The following is a 20,257-nucleotide window of genomic DNA, read 5'->3' as shown; positions in this document are numbered from 1 at the left end:
ACAATTTCAAGATGGTACCCTTGGAGCGTTAAACCCCTCCCACGGGGCCCTTTTGAGTGGAGGGCCCCAGCTGACTGTTCTGGTCATTTGCCCATGAAGCCTCCCTGCCCTGCATACATGGCCTAAAACATAGACCCACTGAAGTTAGCTAAGAGTTGTACCCACCCTGCCGATGGCGTTTGAAAATGTATCAGGTGCATAGTGTAATCACAGTGACCAGGGGGCGCTTTTGGAATTTAGAAGGCAGGGATCGGAGATGCTAGAAGTCCCACTATGCCAGGAACAGTCCTGAGCCAAATGACAGTGGTGACCCCCCACAGAAACACGGCCCAGGATGCCGCTGTGTCCTCTGGTGCACTGTGACATCCACCCCGATTCCTGTTCCGGGCCCCTTGCCTTACACACTTCGTAGCTGTTCATCCCGTAGCTGTCCAGCTCTGGGAAGCTGAGCCCACAGCTCCTCTATGAATACTTTCCTTAGAGTCCCTACTCCGTTTTGTCGTAGTTGCTGACTCAGACGCTGTCTTCACGAGGCTGCAACCACATGGAGGCTTCAGTGGAGAGGAGAGAGCCCTGGACTGGGAGCCGGGCTGCCCCGACTGCAGCGCTGCCCTTGCCACCCACGACCTGGGAGGACCCGGTGAGTCATTTCCCCTCCCTGAATCTCCAGCTCTATTCTGCCATCATCAGAGAGCCCTCAAGTGATTCTCTGAAAACAGCCCTTCAACTGGCGCCATAAGCTTGATAAATGACACCACATCCTCGCCTTCATTTGCTCTGTCTTTTTTCCTGTCCAGTCTTGAACTGAGGCCATAAATCATCTTTCCTTTTCCCCAGGACACACATACCTCTAGGTGGAGAAGGGAAATGGTGAAGAGACAGGGCCACAGATTGGCATTCTTACCTGTCCTTTCTTTTAGAATTGTGGTTAAAATATATCTAACATAAATTTTACTGTTTTAATCATTTTAAAGTAAACAATTCAGTGGTATTAAGTATCTTCATGTTGTATGTACTTGCCACATCCATGTCTGGAACCAAAAAATAATTCATTTCTCCCGCCCCATAGTCCCTGGCAACCACAATTCCACTTTCTGTTGGGATGGACTTGCCTGCTCTAGGAACCTTATATCAGTGGAATTATATAGCACTGGTCCTTTTGTGTCTGACATACTTCACTTTGCATAAGGCCTTCAGGGTTCATCCTTGCTGCAGCGTGGGTCAGAATTTCCTTCCGCTTAACAGCCGGATAATAATTCCATTGTATGTACAGACCACATTGTGTTTATCCATTCGTCTATTGATGGACATTTGGGTTGCTCATCTGCTCTTTTTAAAGAGAAGTGTTTCTGGATGACCCCGTTTGAATCTAGGGGAGTCCAGAGAAGAACAAGGGTCGGCTCCAAGTGGATGGGATCTCACAGGGGTGACTGAAGCTGGGAGCAGGCAGGAGGACAGAGGAAATGGTCTGAGGGGCTCCAGGACAAAGGGCTTCGGCTTCAGGATGCAAGAGGAGAAGGGGGTTGTTGCGAGTGGAGGGAGTGGGTTATCCACAGAGACCAAGGATGCTGGGCCAGGCTCAGTGAGGGATGAGGGGGGCGAGGAAGGAGGTGAATAGGTCAAGGAAAATAAGTGGAGAGATGGGATAGCAACTCTCTTGCCCTTGGTTAAAAAAGGAAGGGCAGGAGGGAGAGAGAATGAGAATGGAAGAGAAATAAGAGGGAAAAGGAGGAACGTCCCTGGTGGTGTGGTGGCTAAGACTCTGAGCTCCCGATGCAGGGGGCCCAGGTTCCATCTTTGGTCAGGGAACTAGATCCCACATGCTGCAACTAAGACCCAGCGCAGCCAAATAAAGAAATAATTTTGAGAAAAGAGGGAAAAGGAGAGACTGTTTCTCTCAAGTGGGCAATATAGGTGCAGAGGAAGGAACCAGGGTGTGGGGGCTGAGCTGACGATAGGAGGCTGAGGACAGGACCAGGTCCTACTCTGCAGGGCCCAGTGCAAAATGCGAATGCAGTTAAAGGGACCAAAATGCAAAGCTTTTTCCTTTCTTCTGTGCTCTCTCTCAATTCTTTTTATTTTTGAATTTGCTAGTTCGTGTCATCATAAGAGAAATTAAACATTTAAGTGATTAGTATGACTTTGCTATTCATCTTTATATTGTGCCAGTTTTTACTCATTCGCCCATTTGTCATCTTTTAATTGGGGTCAAATATACATTACGTAACACCATTTTAACCATTTAAGTGCACAGTTCAGTGGCCTTCAGGATATTCACAGTGTTGTACAGCCAACACCACCATCCACTGTGAACATCTTTCATCTTGCAAAGCTGAGACTCTGTACCCCTGAACATTACCTCCTCACTCTGCTCTCCTCCCAGATCCTGGCAACACTGCTCTACCCTCTGTCTCTATGAGTTTAACATCTCTGGGTTCCTCACTCATCCATGGGTGAACATGGGTTAGACACATGGGTTATCTCCACCTTTTGGCTATTGTGAATACACAAAGCCAGTTTTAAACATAAATATAAAAGCCTTTGGGGGCTTCCCTGGTAGTTCACCTTGTAAAAAATCTGCATGCAGAGCAGAAGACCCCGGTTCAATTCCTGGGTTGGAAAGATCCCCTGGAGGAGGGATAGGCTACATACTCCAGTATTCTTTGTCTTCCCTGGTGGCTCAGACAGTAAAGAGTCTGCCTGCAATGCAGACCTGGGTTCTTTCCCTAGGTTGGGAAGATCCTCTGGAGAAGGACATGGCAACCCATGCCAGTATTCTTGCCTGGAGAATCCCCATGGGCAGAGGAGCTTGGTGAACTACAGTCCATGGGGTTGCAAAAGAGTTGGACACGACTGAACTCGTCAGTCCTTTAAGTACTTTAAGTCCTTTTTAAGGAAGGACTTAAAGGGAAAGGAATTGGGGTTGCCTCTTTTTCTTTTCTTTATATGTCATCGTTTTCAGCAGAATTGGTTGACTAATACAGAGATGCAACGTGAAAAAAAAAAGGATATGATTGGTTCTTTGGTCGTTTGTGTTTCTTAGAATTGCCATTGTTGTCTTTGTGTATTTGAAGCAAGTTCTGGCTCGAATGGAAAGAGTGGCCTCTCAGGGCTATGATAGCTGTGCAGACATGGCCTGTGAGCACAGAATTCCTGTGGGCCTGCGATACCTGGGAGTTCAGTCAGACACAAAGAGAGGGCAAGCTGAGCGTGTCATGGAGCTGCACAGTGGGTCCAATTAACACTACATGTAAATGGGAGCAAGGAGCAGAGGACACATACTTACCATATCTCCCCTCTCATGCCCAGTCTCCATCACCCCATTGGATGTTAACTTATAACACACAAATTCAAAGACAAAGTTACCAAGAGTGTCAGGACTGCTACAGCAGAACATTGAACCAAGTCAGATCTGTTATGAACAGCTGCACACATCCAATGCCCGTAATGCTGGTCTTCAGGAGGATCCAGTAAATGGCCTATTTTAAAGGAAAAGAGACAGAGAAAGGCTGGAGGGAAACAGTGGCCAAGGGTTTATCCAGAGTGGCTTTCTCGAAGAGCTCCAGATAAAAACAGTGCAAAGCAGGAAGACAAGCAAAATGAAATGATAGCCAACAGTTTGCAGTAAAAATGGACACAGAAGTACTTCCAAAATTATATGGAAGGACTCAGAATCTATGCTTCCTAAGGCCATTCAGTGTGGTCACACCCCACAAAACTCAGTAAACCCTGAGTCTGGCAGGGCTTTGTTCCTGAGCCCAGGAGTGCTGAAGAAGGGATGGGGTTATATTGAGTGTTTTTTGTTTACAAATATGTGAGGTGAAGGTGAGGTGAAGTCGCTCAGTCGTGTCTGACTCTTTGCTACCCCATAGATTGTAGCCTACCAGGCTCCTCCGTCCATGGGATTTTCCAGGCAAGAATACTGGAGTGGGTTGCCATTTCCTTCTCCAGAGGATCTTCCCAACCCAGGGATCCAACTCGGGTCTCCTACATTGTAGGCAGACGCTTTACCATCTGAGCCACCAGGGAAGCACAAATGTGTACGTAAGCTATATTTCTCGTTATACACACACATATGTGTGTATGTGTGCATGGTCGCTTCAGTTGTGTCCAGTTCTTTGTGACCTGATGGATTGTAGCCCGTCCACAGGGCGCTCCAGGCAGGAGTACTTGAGTGGGTTGCCGTGCCCTCCTCCAAGGGATCTTCCTGACCTAGGGATCGAACCTGGGTCTCTTATATCTCTTGCACTGGCAGGCAGGTTCTTTACCCTGAGCCACCTGGGAAGCCCCTTGACAACCTACAGAGACTTGTAAAGCTCTAGATAGTTGCAGAGAGAAGTACCTGGAGGGCATGGGCTGTGTTTGTACCTCTTTTGCACAACTGGTGATACTTGGTTAAGACACATATTAGATTGTTGGTAAATTTCTTACTAAAGGGCTGTGTACGGTTAGTGGAGGAATTTGGAGTGAACCTGGTGGGTGGTCCTGCTAATTTTACCAACGTTTAAAGTTAGTTTTGTCTACATGACTACAATGCTATTCTCACGCCTACAGAATTAGTACTAATTCCTTCATATAGCCAGATATAAATTTTGTGTTTGAATTTCTCCTATTGTCTCATCTTCTTTCATTTTTATGGTTTTTCTTGTTTATTAAGATGTAATTTACAGATGGGAAAATGCGCACATTTCAAGTGTACTCCTTGACAGAATTTTACAGGGATGTGCATTGTCAGAGCCAAAGTATATTCCAAAGTGGTAGCATCAGATCTACAGTTCTGCCATCAGTGTGTGAGTTGAAGTTGCTTCACATTCTCACTAACAGTATTATCAGTACTTTAAATTTTAGTCATTTCTATTGGGAGGGGCAAAGTGTAGATGTATAGCTCTGATTCATAATGATATCGAGAGCACCTTTCTGTATGTCTATTCTGCATGTTCATTATTTTTTAAAAAATTGGCTTGTCTAACTTTTTCATACTGATAATGGAGCTTTTTATATGTTCTGGATATTAGTCGGAATATATACATATCTTCTCCCAATCTGGCCAATCCTTTCACTCTATTTTATCTTATCTTTTGATTAGAAGATATTCTTGGCTCAGTGAAGTAAAATTTATCAGTGCATCCTTTTTTGGTTAGTGTTTTTTGTGCTTTATTAAGAAAAATTTGTCTCCTTGAATATAATGAAAAAACTCTTATATTTTTCTCTAGAATTAATGTTTGTGTGTGATGTGAGGTAGTTTGTATATGATGCGAGCTAAAGGTCAAGGTTAATTTTTGCATATGGAAATCCGCTTGGCCTAGTGTTATCTTTCCACCATTGAGCAGTAATAGTAGCAGTGCCTCTGCCCTAAAGCGAGTTAATGGGTGTGTAGAACTCTTTCTTGTCTATTTTACTTATCTGTTTATCTGTAGTTTTACCTAAAGCATGCTGTTAGTTACTATAGAATTATATTAATTCTTGCTATCTAGTACCCCTAACTGTAGGTAATCACTGGCCTGCTTCCTTTCACTATAGTCTGTTTTTTCTAAAATTGCATATAAAGGGAATGATGTAGCATGCATCCTTTTGTTTCCCGCCTCTTTCACTCAGCAGAAGGTTTGTGAGATTCATCAATTTTGTCGCATGTTTCAGTCATATGTTCCTTTTAGTTGCAGAGTAGTATTTCATTGCATGGATATACAGACATTTGCTTATTCTTTCATCTGTTGATGGACATTTTTTTCTAGTTTTTTTTTTTCTATTACAAATAAAGGAGTTACAAACATTTATACACAAAAAGTACATAAAGTTGGTTTTGTCTGAAAGATCACAGAAATACAAATGAGATATCAAAACATTAGGAAGTACAGTTTGCTCTGTGTTCTTGCAAAAACTACTTATAATACATGTTTCTTGTTAAATGTTCACTCTGAAAAAATTATTGAGTGAATGAATGAAAAGTGAAGTGATGAGAGGGGATAGCAACTCTGTCAATAATTAGCATCTAAGTTTCTTCAGCTTTAGAATAAGCTTGAAAATGTTGGTTCATTCCAATTTAAAATTCTATGATTCAGTTACTATTCATAAACTCAATTAAGACAGTCTCTGCTTGATAAGAGGCAACAAAGCGCAACTATGTAACCTGGTGATTCATTTGCTACCAGATGTTAAAATGAACAGTGGGTGGTGCACTTTCCTGCAAACAGAAGAAGTAGCAGGTAGACAGTAGAAGATACATTAATTCATTTGATCAGGAATTACTAAATGCCTATGGGAGCCAACCTGCTCGGTACACTGTGCATTAAAGTAACTTAAAGTTATTAATGTGAAGACTGGGGACAAGGCCTTATTGGGCATGATGATAGTAAGATTCCTGTAAGATTACTGGAGACACTCAAATGTCCAGAGAAGGGGTGGCCTACCCGTGAGCCAGAGGGAGGGTCAAGGTTACCTAATTCCTGCTTATCTACAGCCAGAGTGGGTTCATCTTCTTCTTCACTCTATGGGAAGATTATGGAAACTTCAAACCAACTATTCACTCAGCAAAATATTTCTTGACCACCTGCTAAGAGCCAGGCATGGTGCTAGGCACTGGAGATACAAAGATGAGCAAATGTAGTCCTGTCCCCGAACTGCTCAGATGGTGATTGGAGACCACTGTGGGGATGGAGGGCGATGCAGTGTGGCAGTCTTGGTTGGCAGACATAGTTGCATGGTACCTGGCTGCCACCCACTGCACCTGCCTTTCCCAAAGAGGTATGGTAAATTTCCTGTTGGTTTGCATATGGCCTCAGCATCCTTCCTGACACAGCCATCAGGTAATCACTACCCATGAATCAGAATTGGCACAAAAGATGGAACCTATTTTCTTCCAAGGCAACGAAGGCTATAATAACACCACACACACTTGCTATGGGAGCCCGGTTCAGTTCAGTTCAGTTCAGTTGCTCAGTCGTGTCTGACTCTTTGTGACCCCATGAACCGTAGCACGCCAGGCCTCCCTGTCCATCACCAATTCCCGGAGTCCACCTAAATCCATGTCAATTGAGTCGGTGATGCCATCCAACCATCCCATCCTCTGTCATCCCCTTCTCCTCCTGCCCTCAATCCTTCCCAGCATCAGGGTCTTTTCAATGAGTCAGCTCTTCGCATCAGGTGGCCAAAGTATTGGAGTTTCAGCTTCAGCATCAATCCTTCCAATGAACACCCAGGACTGATCTCCTTTAGGATGGACTAGTTGGATCTCCTCGCAGTCCAAGGGACTCTGAAGAGTCTTCTCCAGCACCACAGTTCAAAAGCATCAATTCTTTGGTGCTCAGCTTTCTTCATAGTCCAACTCTCACATCCATACATGATCACTGGAAAAATCATAGCCTTGACTACACAGACCTTTGTTGACAAAGTGATGTCTCTGCTTTTTAATATGCTGTCTAGGCCCAGAGGAGCAATTAATTAGCGCTTTTGGGTGAAATTTGGGTGAGAAGTCACTGAGTGAATGAGAAATCAACTGGGCCTCAAAGAATGAATAGGTTACTGTTGGTTAAAGACCGCCAGGCCTCCTTTCACTCTGTGCACTGTTGCTGGCTTACTCTGCAACTGGGAGAGAAGGTAATAGACCCTGGGAAACATGACTCCCTTTTAGGTAAAGGTGGGGCCTATTCAGTTTCCTTAGATTGGGGCCCTGATGGGAGTAGCAGATGCTTGGGAGGGGATGGAACCTTGATGTGTAGTGTGGCTGAACCAGCCTATTGGAGAAAGTCCAGGTTGCTGGCCCAGCCACTGGGTTTTCTTTGGCAGAAGAATGTCCAGCCTTTTCGTGTAGTTGGTGCCAAGCAGGCCAGGCATAGTGAGCTCATGGCGTTTCATGAGTCCTGGAGCTGGAGACTTAGGGTGGAGGGATGTAGAGGGCCGGAGATAGTTCCAATGGCTCCAGGCTTGCAGCAGGCAGGGATTTGGCCCAATGGAGACAGGAAATCTTCTGAGCTTTCAGACATTGTGTCATATGAATGTTTATTTGGGAAGAGGAAGCCATCCAGGGAGCACTGGTGCCTGTCACCAGCTCCTGGGAGAGAAACCCAGCCGGTGCGTGTGTTACACTCCTCTACCACATGCCCGTGGAGCACATGGACACACAGGCTCTTGCACCCTCATCACCCACCCCACCGCCCCCACCTGTGCACACGGGTGAAGTGAGTTAGCCCATATTCAGTGAGAAATAACAGAGCTCCAGAGCCCGGCTGCCTGCATTTCCACCCAGATCAGGCCACAAGGGGCCTGACTCTCTGGGGCAAGTCCTGTCCTGCCCATCCTTGATTTTCCCATCTGTAAAATGAAGAAGGGAAAACCTCTTCAACCTACTTGAGAAAACAGAGAGAGAAGAGCTGTGCAGAGCAGAACAACTCCATCCAAACGATGAGCAATCTTTGTCCTCATGACCACACAGCGGACTCCCTTCTTTATATTCAGCCACCTATCAAGTCCTGTGGACTCTTTCGGGTATCTAACAAGCATCACCTCCTCTCTGTCCCCACTACCTCTGATATAGTTTACATCTTAGTTATGGGCAGCTGACCCTCTGCGCTAGCCATCTCACATCTCCTTGCCTCGGCACACCTGCTCACATTGCTCTAAGGATGGCTCAGGTTAGATACTTCCTGTCCCCCGGTCTTTCAGACTTTCTCCTGGCCTCCTTGCCTTCAGTCTCAAATTCTTCCTTGATCTTTAATTACCTACTCTTCCAGTGGTATCTTCTATTTTTCCAATACCAGTCTTCTGTACTACAGCTATACCATACTCCTATTTCTTGAGCAACTTTGCAAATTCTTAACTTTGTACATTTCCCTTTATTCCTGGATGTGCTTTTGTTTTCTTTTTTAAAGTACTCATCATGTCCATGTATTTGGAAAAAAGCAAAGTATGTTACAGATTCATTAAAGATACATATGTGAAACCATAAACACATTGAGAGAAAATATGGGTGAATATTTGTGCATACTTTGTAATCAGAAAGGTGTTTCTAATATGACAAAGTCATAGAGTAGATAACGTCTTAATCAAGTTTCAGGAAGTGAATAACTAATCAGAGTTGAAAACTTCTATACATCAGCACAAGGCTTCCCTGGTGGCTCAGTGGTAAAGAATCAGCCTGCCAGTGCGGGAGACTCGGGTTTGATTCTACTGAAGCCTGTGGGCCCTAGAGCCTGTGCTCTGGCAACAAGGGAAGCTGTCACAATAAGAAGCCAGCTCGCTGAAACTACACAGTAGCCCCTGCTTGCCACAACTAGTGAAAGACCCACGCAGCAGTGAAGACGCAGCACAGCCAAAAATAAGTAACTAAGAACCAACCAAACAAACCTCTACACATCAAAACAAACCATAACAGAAATGCATAGAAAGGGTTTGGAAAGTCATTAACAAATTATTAAATGTGGTTATTTCTGGGGAGAAAAGTAAAATTCTTCTGTTTTGTGGATGTGATGGTAGATTGAATTTTCTTAACCTGGTATAATTGTGATCATTAGAGATGTACAGAGATGATATATTCCTTTGTAATCAAGAATATTAAAGACATCAATACAAATAAAATTTAAAAGCTGTCCTCACTTTAGCAGCCCATATACTAAAACTGGAACAATACAGAGAAGATTAGCATGGCCCCTGTGCAAGGATGACACACGACTTCATGAAGTGTTTCATATTTTTTTTAAAAAAGCTAATGGCAAAGTGGTAAAAATATCTGTAATATATGAGACAGTCAAGGGACGAATATCCTCACTATGTGAAGAGCTGTTACAAAAATAGAGGGGGAAATGAACAACTCATTAGGAAATGGGCCAAGTGCACAAATAAGCAGTTAACAAAGGAAAAATGTTTATGGCCAAAAATCTTATGGAAAAACATCAGCCCCATTAATAATTTAAAAATTTAAATTAAAACAAGGAGTTTGGCAAAGACATCTGGACTGATACATTAAAAGAAAAATAATTGATCTTTGCCAAGCTTCCTGTTTTAATCCACATTTTGAAATCATTAATTAAGCTGATATTTTCCCATTTATTAACTCTCTATATAGTGAACTCTTAGACACTCAGGTACTGCAGGAATGCGCACTCGTATGTTATTTTGGCAGGCAATTTGACAATAGCTATCTAATCTTCAGGGCTTCCCAGGTGGTGCTAGTGGTAAAGAATCTGCCCGCCAATGCAGGAGATTCCTGGATCAGGAAGACCCCTGGGAGTAGGAAATGGCACCCCACTCCAGTATTCTTCCCTGGAAGATTCCATGGTTAGAGAAGCCTCATGGGCTACAATCCATGGGGCCACAGAGAGTCAGATACAACTGAGTGACTGAGCACATACATGCATCTAATCTCACAAATGTGTGTATATTTTGACTCAGTAATTTCATTTCCTACATTTATTCTCAAGAAATAATTAAGAGCAATCCAAAGGGGACCACATCAATGCATTGTCATTAAAGTGGCAAAAATTAAAGATAAAGAGAGAATGTTAAAAGCAGTCAGGGAAAGGCAACAAGTCACATACAAGGTTATTAGTTGATTTTTCAGCAGAAACTCAGCAGGTCAGAAGGGAGTGGCATGATATATTTAAGGTGATTAAGGGGAAAATTCTACAACCAAGGATACTTTACCAGGCAAAGCTCTTATTCAGATTTACTGGAGAGATCAAAAGTTTTACAGATAAGCAAAAACTAAAACGTTCAACACTACCAAGTTAGCTTTACAAGGAATGTTAAAGAAACTTCTCTTAAGTGAAAAATAAAAGGCCACAACTAGAAACATGAAAACTGTGAAGAGAAAAATCTTATAGGTAAAGGCAAATCTAGAGTAAAGGCAGTAAATCAACCATGTACAAAGCTAATAGGAACGTTACAAGAAGAGAGTAAAATCATCTGTATCTACAATGAGCAGCTGAGGAATACACAAAACAAAAAATGTGAAATATGATGTCAAAAACAGAGATCACGAGGAGATAAGAGTTTAAATGCATTTAAAACTAAGTGATTAGCGACCTAAAACAATCGCACATGCACACACACACATATATATAGATTGCTATGTATAAACTTCATGGTAATCAGAGCCAAAAATCTATGATACACACACAGAAAAGAAAAAGGAATTCAAACCGAACACAAAAATAGTCATCAAATCAAAAGGGAAGAAAGTAAAGAAGGAGAAAGGAACAGAAAAGAACTAGAAAAGCAATCCCAAAATAATTTATGTCAATAAGCATATATGTCTCAAAAGTTACTTTAAATGTAAATTGACTCAATACCCCAGTCTAAAGACTCATATGGTGGCTGAATGAAAACAAGACATGTACATATACTACCTAAAAGAAAGTCACTTCAGATTTAGAGACACAAACAGACTGAAAATGAGGGAATAGGACAAAGTATTCCATGTAAATGTAAATTTTAAAATGTTGGAGTGCTGCTGCTGCTGCTGTCGCTTCAGTCGTGTCCGATTTTGTGCGACCCCATAGATGGCAGCCCACCAGGCTCCCCCGTCCCTGGGATTCTCTAGGCAAGAATACTGGAGTGGGTTGCCATTTCCTTCTCCAATGCATGAAAGTAAAAAGTGAAAGTGAAGTCACTCAGTCGTGTCCGACTCTTAGCGACCCCATGGACTGCAGCCTACCAGGCTCCTCCATCCATGAGATTTACCAGGCAAGAGTACTGGAGTGGGGTGCCATTGCCTTCTCCAAAAGTTGGAGTAACAATACTTAAATCAGCTGAAATAGAATTTAAATAAAGACTGTAAAAGAGACAAAGAAGGACACTATGTAATGATCAAGGGATCAATTTAAGAAGATATAACAATCTAAATATATATGGACCCAACATAGGACTACTTAGGCAAATATTAATGGATGTAGGAGAAATCAACTGTAACACAATAATAGTAAAGGACTTTAACATTCCACTGAAATCAATGGACAGGTCACCCAAATAGAAAAGCAATAAGGAAAAAGTGGCCTTAAATGACACATTATATCAGATGGATTAACAGATACATAAAGAACATTCTAGATACATATAGAACATTCCAACCAAAAGCAGCAGAATACACATTTTTATCAAGTACATATGGGACATTCTTAAGGATATGCTAGGCCGCAAAACAAGCCTCAATATATTTATGAAAACTGAAATCATATTATGCATCTTTTCCAGCCACAACACTTATAGAAATCAACTATAATAAAAAAAAACTGCAAAAAATGCGAACACACGGAGATGAAACAATATGTTACTAAACAATGGATGGATCACCAAAGAAGTCAAAGAGGAAATAAAAAAATAGCTGGAGACAAATGAAAACAAAAACTCAATAGTGTGAATCTATGTGACATAGCAAAAGCAGTGTAAGAGGGAAGTTTATAGTGATACAAGCTTAGCTCAGGAAATAAGAGAAATCTGAATAACCAACCTAACTTCATAGCTAAAGAAAGTAGAAAAAGCAGAACAAACAATATCCAAAGTTAGTAGAAGGATATAAATCACAAAAATCAGAGCAGAAATAAATGGATTAGAGACTAAAAAAGGAAAAAGAAAAAAAACTATCAATGAAACTAAGAGCTGGTTCTTAGAAAAGATAAAAAAGAGTGATAAATCTTTAGCCAGACTCATAAAGAAAAAGAGGAAGGGCCTAAATCACAACAAACTGTGGAAGATTCTTAAAGAGATGGGAATACCAGACCACTTTACCTTCCTCCTGAGAAACCTGTATGTAGGTCAAGAAGCAACAGGTAAACAGGACATGGAACACTAGACTGGTTCCAAAGCGGGAAAGGAGTACACCAAGGCTGTATATTATCCGCCTGCTTGTTTAACTTCTATGCAGAGTACATCATGCAAAATGCCAGGCTGGATGAAGCATAAGCTGGAATCAAGATTGCCAGGAGAAATATCGATAACCTCAGATATGCAGATGACATCACCCTTATGGCAGAAAGTGAAGAACTAAAGAGCCTCTTAAGAGGAGAGTGAAAAAGTCGGCTTAAAACTCAACATTCAGAAAACTAAGATCATGGCATCTGGTCCCATCACTTCATGGAAAATAGATGGGGAAACAATGGAAACGGTGAGAGAATTTATATTTTGGGGCTCCAAAATTACTACAGATGGTGATTGCAGCCATGAAATGAAAAGACGCTTGGTCCTTGGAAGAAAAGCTTTGATCAACCTAGACAGCATATTAAGAAGCAGAGACATTACTTTGCCAACAAAGGTCCATCTAGTCCAAGCTATGGTTTTTCCAGTAGTTATGTATGGATGTGAGAGTTGGACTATAAAGAAAGCTGAGTGCTGAAGAATTGATTCTTTTGAACTGTGGTGTTGGAGAAGACTCTTTGAGAGTCCCTTGGACTATAAGGAGATCCAACCAGTCCATCCTAAAGGAGATCAATCCTGAATATTCATTGGAAGGACTGAGGCTGAAGATGACACTCCAATACTTTGGCCACCTGGTGTGAAGAACTGACCATTGGAAATGACCCTGATGCTGGGAAAGATCGAAGGCAGGAGGAGAAGGGAACGACAGAGGATAAATGATTGGATGGCATCACCAACTTGATGGACATGAGTTTGAACAAGCTCTGGGAGTTGGTGATGGACAGGGAAGCCTCCTGGCATGGGGTCACAAAGAGCTGGACACGACTGAATGACTGAACTGAACTCAGAAATGAAAAAAAATAAAAAGAGAGAAGTTACAACTGAAATCATACAAACGCAGAAAATCATATGAAATTACTACAAATAAGAATATGCCAATAAAATGGACAACCTAGTAGAAATGGGCGAATTCCTAGACATGTGCAATCATCCAAGACTGAATCAGGAAAAAACCAAATATGAACAGATCAATTATCAGTTAAAAAAAAAAATGAACCAGCAATTTAAAAAATTCCCAAGGAACTAAAGTCCAGGACCAGATGACTTCTCAGGTGAATTCTACTAAATATTTAGAGAATATTTAACACCTATCTTTCTCAAAGTATTTCAAAAAATTACAGAGGAAGGAATTCTTTCAGACTCATTCTGTGAATCCAGCATCACCCTAGTACCAAAACCAACGAAGATATCACACAAAAAAGAAAACTACAGGCCAATATCAGTGATGAGCATAGACTTTAAAAAATTCTCAAAAAATATATCAGGAAACCAAATCCAGTAATACATGAAAAAGATCATACATCATGATCAAAAGGATTTAACTTAGGGATACAAGAATGGTTCAATATCTACAAATCAAAAATGTGATACATCAAATTAACAAACTGAAGAATAAAGTCATATGATTATTTCAACAGAGGTAGAGAAAGCCTTTGACAAAATTCAACATTTATTTACTATAAAACTTCTCCGGAAAGTGGGCATAGGGGGAACATACCTCAATATAATAAAGACCATATAATAAAGTATGGTAAGCCCAGTTGACATCACAGTCAATAGTGAAAAGCCAAAAGTATTTCCTCAAAGATCAAGAACAAGACAAGGATGCCCACTCTCACCACTTTTATTTAACATAGTATTGGGAGTTCTAGCCACAGGAATCACATAAGAAAAAGAAATAAAGGAATCCACGCTGGAAAGGAAATATTAAAATTGACACTATCTACAAATGTTGTGTTGCGTTGTATGCCCAGTCACATCTGACTCTTTGTGACCCCATGGACTGTAGCCCACCAGGCCCCTCTGTCCATGGAATTTTCTAGGCAAGAATACTGGAGTGGGTTGCCAGTTCCTACACCAGGGAATCTTTCTGACCCAGGGATCAAATCCACTTCTCTTAGGTCTCCTGAATTGGCAGACAGATTCTTTACCACTGTGCCACCTGAGAAGATCCTCCTCCAGGGGCTCTTCCTGACCCAGGGTTCAGGAAAAGTGGACAGCTAAATGTAAAAGTATGAATTATAACATTATCTAATACCATATACACAAAAATTCAAAATGGATTAAAGACCTAAATATAAAACTGGATACTGTAAAACTCCTAGAAGAAAACATAAATAGAACACTATTTGATAGAAATTGTGGCAATATTTATTTGGATCTATCTCCTGAAGCAAAGGAAATAAAAGTGAAAATAAACAAATGGGACCAAGTTAAACTTAAAACCTTTGCACAGTTGAGGAAACTATTGACAATATGAAAAGACAACCTACTGAGTGGAAGAAAAATTTGCAAATGGTATGATCACTAAGGGGTTAATACCCCAAATATACAAACAGCTCACACAACTCAATCTCAAAAACACAGAGTCTGACTTAAAAATGGGAAGAGGGACTGAACAGATATTTTTCCAAAGAAAACATACAGATGACCCACAGGCACATGAAAATATACTGAACTTTGCTAATCATCAGATACATGCAAGTTAAAACCACAATGAGCTCTCGCCTCATACCTGTGAGAATGGTCATCTTCAAAAAGACCGCAGATGTTGTTGGCAAGGATGTGGTGAAAGGGAACCCTTATATCCTATTTTAGGGAATGTAAATTGGTGCAGCCAGTATGAGCCATCAATTCCACTCCTGGGGGTGTGTATATATATATATATATATATATATATATATATATATATACACATATATATGCAAGACAGTGAAAAAACTAACTTGAAAAGATGAATGCATCTCAAAATTTATAGCAGTCTGATTTACAATAGCCAAGATATGGAAGTAACCTAAGTACCAACAGATGAATGAATAAAGAACATGTGGTTTACACACACACACACACACACACACACACACACACACACTGGAGAACTACTCAACCATAAAAAAGAATGAGATTTTGCCGTTTGCAACAACATGACTGGACCTGGAGGATATTATGCTTAGTGAAATAAGTCAGTCATAGAAAGACAAATACTGTAGGTTATTACTTATGTCTGGAATCTAAAATATGAGATAAAACTAGTAAATATAACAAATAAGAAAGAGACTTACAGATATAAACTGGTGGTTATCAGTGGAGAGAGGGAGGGGAGGAAGGGCAAGGTAGGGGTTAGGGGTTTAATAGGTACAAACTACTACTTACAAAAAAAAAAAAAATAAGCTACAAGAATATGCATGTACACCCGTGGTGGATTCAAGTCAATGTATGGCAAAACCAATACAATATTGTAAAGTAAAATAAAGTATAAATAAATAAAAAAAATAAAATTAAAAAAAAGAATATGTTATTCAACATAGAAATATAGCCAATATTTTGTAGCTATAAATGGAGTGTCATCCACAAAACCACTAAGTTGTACCCTTAAAACTTAATATATTTTTTAAAATTTCTTGTATTTTAAAAAAAATTAATTAATGGAACTTTTTGGCTGTGCTGGGCCTTTGTTGCTGTGTGTGGGCTTTCTCCAGATGCACTGAGTGGGGCCTACTCTCTAGTTACAATGTGTCGGCTTCTCACGGAGGTGGCATCTCTTGTTGGCAGCAAGAGCTCTAGGGTGCACCGGCTTTAGCAGCCGCAGTTTGAGGGCTCTAGAGCGCAGGCTCAGCAGTTGTGGAGCACAGGCTTAGTCGCCTCGTGGCATGTGGAATCTTCCTGGACCAGGGATCGAACCAACGTCCCCTGCATTGGCAGACAGACTCTTAACCAATGGATCACCTGAGAAGTCCAAAACTAATATAATATTGCTGATCAACTATACCTCCATTTTAGAAAGTAATAAGTAAGGATATGCACAAAGATGAAGCTCTGAGGATGTTCACTATAGGGTTGCTTGTAATAGTAAAAGCTGAAAATTTAAAAGAGACAATTTTTAATCATAAAAGTATTGACTAAATGAATATTTGCTGATTTCAATAGAGGCAATAAATATTGCCAAACAAAAAAAGCAATTTATAAATAATATGTGTAATATGAACTCACTTGTGTGAAACATGTTACAAACACGCACAGAATGCTGAAATGCACCTGAATAAAATCAGTCCCAGCCTTCGATCAGAAAAAACTTTTTTTTTCCACCTAATACTTACTAAAGAAAGGCAAGACATTTAATTGAGCTACTGTAGTGGGGAACAGAGTACAGAACTGAGCTTGACTTCAAGTACAGCAGAGAGCTGGGGATGTAGACATGGGGTCAGTGGGTGGGAAATGACTAATAGTAACCTGATTACATATTAAGAGTAAGGGCATTCTTGCTAAACTGGCCTACTGGGCTTCTTGTTAAAGGCAGACCAAGGACTTAGATATCAAGGATGAGAGATGAAAAGCCTGATTAGATAGCATGGATGATCAGATATCAAGGCTTAGCAGGATTCTTGGCTAAAACTGGACTCAGAGGACCAAGGTCAAGGCTTCATTGAGAAGAGGCTCAGAGGAGCCTGACTAAAGTTCGGTCAAGTAGGGAGTCCTTGCAGGCCCACACGAATGAGATCCTGTTCCATCCTTGAACTTCAGAAGGCCCTGGAGATGAGAGAGACGCAGGTACAGTCCGTGGGCTGGGAAGATCCCCTGGAGAAGGAAATGGAAACCCACTCCAGTACTCTTGCCTGGAAAATTCCATGGATGGAGGAGCCTGGTAGGCTACAGTCCATGGGATTGCAAAGAGTCAGACATGACTGAGCAACTTCACTTCACTTTACCAGATTTAGGGCCCACCCTAATCCCATGTGACCTTACCTTAACTTGATTAGACCTGTAAAAGTCTTATTTCTAAATAAGGTCACAGTCACAGAATCCCACTTCTGACAACACTGAATTGGGGCTTCCTGTGTAGCTCAGTCAGTAAAGCATCTGCCTGCAATGCAGGAGGCCTGGGTTCAATTCCTGGGTCAGGAAGATCCCCTGGAGAAGGAAATGGCAACCCACTCCAGTATTCTTGCCTGGAGAATCCCATGGACAGAGGAGCCTGGTGGGCTACAGTTTGTGGGATCATAAGAGTCAGACATGACTTAGCACTGTCTTTCTTTTTCACAGGTTCCAGGTGGTCCGAATTATAAGGGGACACTATTCAACCCAGTGTATGGGGATCTGGCCAATATTGAAAGAGGTCACATTTTAGGAATGCAGTGATTATAACCTAAAAACTTTAATAGAAAACAATGGGTGGAAGATGTGTTGTTTTATGCTTATACTGCTGCTGCTGTTAAGTTGCTTCAGTCGTATCTGACTCTGTGCGACCCCATAGACAGCAGCCCACCAGGGTCCTCTGTCCATAGGATTCACTAGGCAAGAATACTGGAGTGGGTTGCCATTTCCTTCTCCAATGTTTATACTATGTAATCCCAAATGGTAAACTTAGCATGATCTGGAAATGAATGATGGCTCACATTTTCCAGCATAGGCTGGGTAAGAGGTCCTCATCAACAAAGCACAGAAATAACTTTGGAGAGTAGTTGGAATCCAGTATTCACAGACCTCAGGGTGAATGATGCAACGTCATGAGTCAGTGGTGAAGCGGAACTGCAGAGGCAAGAAGAGCTATGGCCTTCAATACAAATAGTTCTGAGGAGCCCAGTGTCCTGAGTAATTATGTGTTGATAAATTTTCTCAAAGTGGGAGATAGGAAATTAACTGAAAACAGTGCATTTGGCAATAGTTGACAGGAAAGAAAATGAAAAAGTGGTTTTGGGATGTGAACAGGAAGAGGTGGTAGTTGGACATTCTGAAGAACCTTTATACGCACCAATGAAACAATAAATAAATACCTCTTCTTTATCCATTATAATAAATCTCCATCATTAAATCACTATGCTTCATGTGGGCCGTGAATTTTGTAATGCATTTTTAAAATAAAATTGTTTATGTAGACAGGCCATGGACTGGAAAAGGTCAGCTTTCATTCCAATCGCAAAGAGTGGCAAAGCCAAAGAAAGTTCAAATTACTGCACAGTTTTGCTCATTTCAGATGCCAGAAAGGTACTGCTCAAAATCCTTCAAGCTAGGCTTCAGTAGTACCTGAATCAGGAACTCTCAGATGTACAAGCTGGATTTTAAAAAGGCAGAAGAACCAGAAGTCAAATTGCCAACATTTGTTGGATCAGAGAAAAAGCAAGGGAATTCCGGAAAAACATCTGCTTCTGCTTCATTGACAACGCTTAAAGCCTTTGACTGTGTGGATGACAGCAAACCACGGAAAATTCTTAAAGAGATGGGAATACCAGACCACCTTATCTGCCTCCTGAGAAACTGATATGCAGGTCAAGAAGCAACAGTTAGAACTGGGCATGGAACAATGGACTGGTTCAGAATTGGTAATGGATTATGACAAGGCTGTGTATTGTCACCCTGCTTATTTAACTTATAAAGAGTACACCATGTGAAATGCCAGGTTGGATGAAGCATAAGCTGGAATCAAGGTTACCGGGAGAAATATCAACAACCTAGGTTACTTCCATGCAATATCTAGATTGCTTCCATGCCCTAACTATGGTAAGTAGTGCTGCAGTGAACATTGGGGTACATGTGTCTTTTTCAATTATGTTTCCTCAGGGTATATGCCCAGTAGTGGGATTGCTGGGTCATATAGTAATTTTATTTCTAGTTTATAAAGGAATCTCCATACTGTTCCCCATAGTGGTTGTAGCTTACATTCCCACCAACAGGGCAAGAGGGTTCCCTTTTCTCCACATCTTCTCCAATGGTAATTCTCTTCATTATTTTTGTTACTTTTCTGAAAATCTGAAATGATCTCAAAATAAAAAATTAAAAAGAGAAAGAGTGTATGTGAATCTAAAGGGACTGAATCAAATGCCACCCTCTCCAGGAAGTTCCTCTCAAACAAGATTGCATCTTGTCCCACCTATCTTGTGGTAAAATAAACTATCGGTGGTGGTTTAGTCTCTAAGTTGTGTCCAACACTTGTGACCCAATGGACTAGCCTGCCAGGCTTCTCTGTCCATGGGAGTCTCCAGGCAAGAATACTGGAGTGGGTTTCCATTTCCTTCTCCAGGGGATCTTCCTGACCCAGGAATCGAACCCAGGTCTCCCGCACTGCAGGCATTCTTTACCAATTTTTTTCTTGCAATTCTCTTTAGCCCAATTTCCTTACAGGCTCTTTCCTCTTTCTTGTCTATAGGCACCACCACAGAATAAGTTGCTGATTGGATTCCTGAACTTAGAAACCTGGGTTCCAGAGTTGCCTTTGCCACTTCCCAGCTGTGGAACCTTGCTCATTACCATTGCTGTTGATTTCAGACTTTTCATCTGTGGTGGGTGTGTGTGCTCAGTCGTGTCTGATTCTTTGTGACCCACCAGGCTACTCTGTCCATGGGATTTTCTAGCAAGAATT

The 20,257-nt window shown here is 41.4% G+C and overlaps 1 non-coding gene across 1 annotated transcript; it reads left to right on the top strand.

The window, feature by feature from the left end:
• The first annotated feature begins 9,580 nt into the window (after positions 1 to 9,580).
• Positions 9,581 to 9,687, top strand: LOC138428556 (U6 spliceosomal RNA). Its single transcript, XR_011252496.1, has one exon. It is a non-coding gene; the product is annotated as a U6 spliceosomal RNA (small nuclear RNA).
• The last annotated feature ends 10,570 nt before the right edge of the window (positions 9,688 to 20,257 follow it).

The sequence above is a fragment of the Ovis canadensis genome, chromosome 23, assembly GCF_042477335.2.
Source record: "Ovis canadensis isolate MfBH-ARS-UI-01 breed Bighorn chromosome 23, ARS-UI_OviCan_v2, whole genome shotgun sequence".
In the NCBI taxonomy this organism is placed as follows: Eukaryota; Metazoa; Chordata; class Mammalia; order Artiodactyla; family Bovidae; genus Ovis; species Ovis canadensis.
Note: the sequence above shows the minus strand (reverse complement) of the source record. Positions and strands in the feature narration are given on the sequence as shown.